Source organism: Moschus berezovskii, chromosome 3 (assembly GCF_049115385.1).
Source record: "Moschus berezovskii isolate FMDL1 chromosome 3, NW_MosBer_1.0, whole genome shotgun sequence".
Classification (NCBI taxonomy): Eukaryota; Metazoa; Chordata; class Mammalia; order Artiodactyla; family Moschidae; genus Moschus; species Moschus berezovskii.
The window spans coordinates 75280027-75284356 of NC_142462.1; positions in this window are offsets into that span (position 1 = coordinate 75280027).

Genomic DNA, 4330 nt, shown 5'->3' on the forward strand with positions numbered 1-4330 from the left:
TATAGAAAGTGTCAGGTCCACCCTAATGCCCTGTGAGCTCTTCCAGAATCCTCCAACCGGGATATAGCTATGAAGCATCACAGCTGGCTCTGGAGCTCAGGCTAGGAGGAGGATATGCCACGGTCTCCATGGAAACGGGAATAGGTGAAAGTCTCCTTTTCGAAAGTGGCGAGACATTCACTGCAGGGAGGGGACCTGCCCTAGAGGCAGCATTGGATCCTTTGTGACAGCAGGGACAAGTGGCCCAAGTAAGAAAAGGTGTATTTGGCCAGGAAAACTCCAGGCATGATGACCTTTTTTTTCAATATTTATTTGGCTGTACCAGATCTTAGTTGCAGCATGCAGGATCTAGTTCCCTGACCACAGATTGAACCTGGGCCCCTGAAGCATTGGGAGCATAGAATCTTAGCCACAGGACCACCAGGGAAGTTCCAAGATGGCCTTTAAAGTTCTACCTCCTGTTGAAACAGTAATAATAACAACTATTACTATCACCACCACCACTTTTGGAGCTCTTACCCTCACCTAGACACTGTGCGACCTGACATTATGCACAATTCCTGATTTGATCCTGATAACAACCTTTTGGGGTAGTGATTATGACCACTACAGATGAAGGAGTCTTCCGGTTCTACAATCTAGTGATTATCTTTCTATACTAATCAAGTCAAGGATTTGGGGTTTGGGGAGTTGGTGATGGACAGGGAGGCCTGGCATGCTGTGATTCATGGGGTCGCGGAGAGTCGGACACGACTGAGCGACTGAACTGAACTGAACTGAAAAGGGTCCTGCTCTCACACAAGCCATAGTAGAATATCAGGCTCCCGTGAATTTCCACTAACATAATGTTGAATGGTCCTGAAAACAAATGCTTACTGAAGACAGGTGACTGCTGCATTCTCCCATCTGCCATCCCTGGCAGCTGAATTTGATCAGCACAAGCTAATATTGAACTACAACTCTACTGCCCAGCAATTTCACTTGGGCAGAGAAAGGGTTGACATTTTATTTCCAAGCTCAGAAGCACAAAGAAAGAAATCTTTCAGCATCTCCAATGGACTGCAGCCAATTCATGTGCAAAATTCCCAAGTTGCTGAGTCTTTTTGGCTTTCTCCTGTAAGATGACTGTCAGCTACTCCAAATGGCTTCTTTTTCTATTTTTTCATGTTTCAGATGCACTGGGCAAGTCAGTAGGTACCATCCTGCTGTTCCATTTTTTCCCCCCTTAGCCCCAAAGAATATAACACTCAGGAGTTGTATAAGATGGGATATTTAGATGAGTAATATGTGAGTAAAGAAACAGCAGCTTATGCATGAAAAATAACCAGTGGGAAAAAAGGAAGTGTGGTGATTAAGTGAAAAATTTAAAGTTCCTTGCTTGGAGTTACAAAGCAAACGATATACCAGGGGTCCACCCACATTATACAATGCTTTAGATTGTATAAGTCTTGTTTTAGAATAGGCCTCCTGCCCCCTATTTTTAAAATAAAAGGATAGCATAGTTATTAAACAAAAGTCAAGCAATAAAAAAAGTCTGTGGGAGAGGGTGAAGGTGGAATGATTGGAGAGAATGGAATTGTAGCATGTATATTATCATAAGTGACCAGTCCAGGTTCGACGCATAAATTTTCCTCTGTTCAAAAAAAAAAAAAAAAGCAATATAATAAACTATAAAGAAAAAAATAAAACTAAATCAGTACCCACTTAAAACTAACCATCATTAACTTTAGTTAAATATCATTCCTGACTTTTTTTTTTTAACACAGACACAGATTTTACAGAAAATAGAGGACATGTTTATAAACATAGATATATACCCCATAAAAAGGGCTCATGGGTATTGCATTCTTTGAGTTCCTGCATGCTTAACAGTACTTGATTTGACAACTTGGTTGGCAATAATACACTTAATCCTCAGAAAACTAAAAATAGAACTATCATATGATCCAACAATCCCACTCCTGGGCATAAATCTAGATAAAACTATAATTAAAAAAGATCCCTGGAGAAGGCAATGGCAACCCACTCCAGTATTCTTGCCTAGAGAATCCCATGGACAGAGGAGCCTGGTGGGCTGATGTCCATGGGGTCACATAGAGTCGCATGCGACTGAAGTGACTTAGCATGCATGCATGCAATGGAGAAGGACCTGGCAACCCACTCCAGTATTCTTGCCTGTAGAATCTCAGGGACGGAGGAGGTTGGTGGACTGCCATCTATGGGGTCGCACAGAGTCGGACATGACTGAAGCAACTTAGCCCCAGCAGCAGCAAATACATGTGCCCCTATGGTCATAGCAGCACTATTCACAATAGCTAAGACATGGAAACAACCCAAATGTCCATCAACAGATGAAAGGATAAAGATGTGATACACAGATATAATGGAGTATTACTCAGCTATTAAAAAAGAATGAAATAATGCCATTTACAGCAACATGGATACAACAAGAGATTCTCACAGTAAGTGAAGCTAATCAGAAAGAGAAAGACAAATACCACATGACATCACTTATAGGTGGAATCTAAACTATGACACAAATGAACCTATTTATGAAACAGAAACAGACCCAGAGACATTAGAGAACAGACTTGTGGTTGCTAAGAGGGAAGGGATGTGGGGGAGGGATTAGCAGATGCAAGTTTGGGGTTAGCAGATGCAAGCTATTACATACAGGATGGATAAACAAGGTCCTACTGCATAGCAGAGGGAACTATATTCAATATCCTGGGACAAACCATAATGGAAAATAATACAAAAAAGAATGTATACAAGTATAATTGAGCCACTGTGCTATATAGCGGAAATGAACACAATACTGTAAATACTTCAGTTTAAAAAAATAAATTAAAAATTATACCAAGTCACTCTTTTTTTTCCATTCAGAACTTTGGAAACATTTCTCCATTGCCTCCGGCCACTGAATCTGGCAGTAAAGAAGTTTGAGACCCTTTGGATTTCCTTCCTAATCAGTGAAGAGTTATTTCTTCATTCTTGATGTTCATTAATTTCATCAAGCTATGTTTTGGGGTCAAGTGCTTTCTGTAAGATTCTCTAAAACATAGTGTAGTTTTTCGAGCTGAAGATTCATTCCTTCATTTCAGGAAAAAATTTCTGTATTATATCTTTCAGTAACTTTTTGTTTCTTTTTTTTGACATCAGTGTTCGAATATCTTTGTCTTTCTATAATTGTCCACTCAAGAATTAATCTTTGTTTTTAAATTCTTCATTCACTTGAAATCATCTCAAGCCTTTTCTTGCACGCTACCAATTCCATTTTCAGCCATGTTTCTTGCTATTTCTAATTTACTTATGTGTTCTATAATAATGCTATTTTGGCCAAATTGTTTCCTTAACTCTGCAATCTTACTTTTTATCTCATTCTTGAGAAATCTGTATGCAGGTCAAGAAGCAACAGTTAGAACCAGAATAGAGCAACGGACTGGTGCCAAGTTGGGAAAGGAGTAGTACATCAAGGCTGTATATTGTCACCCTGCTTATTTAACTTATATGCAGAGTTCATCATGCAAAATTCCAGCTGGATAAAGCATAAGCTGGAATCAAGATTGCCAGGAGAAATATCAATAACCTCAGATATGCAGATTACACCACCCTTATGGCAGAAAGCGAAGAGGAACTAAAGAACCTCTTGATGAAAGTGAAAGAGAAGAGTGGAAAAGCTGGCTTAAAACTCAACATTCTGGTCCCATCACATCATGGCAAATAGATGGGGAACCAATGGAAACAGTGAGAGACTTTATATTTTGGGCTCCAAAATCACTGCAGATGGTGACTACAGCCATGAAATTAAAAGACACTTGCTCCTTGGCAGTAAAGCTATACCAACCTAGACAGCATATTGAAAAGCAGAGACATTACTTTGCCAACAAATGTCCATCTAGTCAAAGCTACGGTTTTTCCAGTGGTCATGTACGGATGTGAGAGTTGTACCATACAGCTGAGCACTGAAGAATTGATGCTTTTGAACTGTGTTGGAGAAGACTCTTGAGAGTCTCTTGAACTGCAAAGAGATCAAACCAGTCAATCCTAAAGGAAACCAGTCCTGAATATTCATTGAAAGGACTAATGCTGAAGCTCTAAGACTTTGGCCATCTGATGTGAAGAACTGACTCATTGGAAAAGACCCTGATGCTGGGAAAGACTGAAGTTAGGAGAAGGGATGAGACGATTGGATGGCATCACCAACTTGATGGACATGAGTTTGAGCAAGCTCCGGGAGGTGGTGAAGGACAGGGAAGCCTGGCGTGCTGCAGTCCATGGAGTTGCAAAGAGTCAGACACAACTGAGTAGCTGAACCATTTTACTGAAT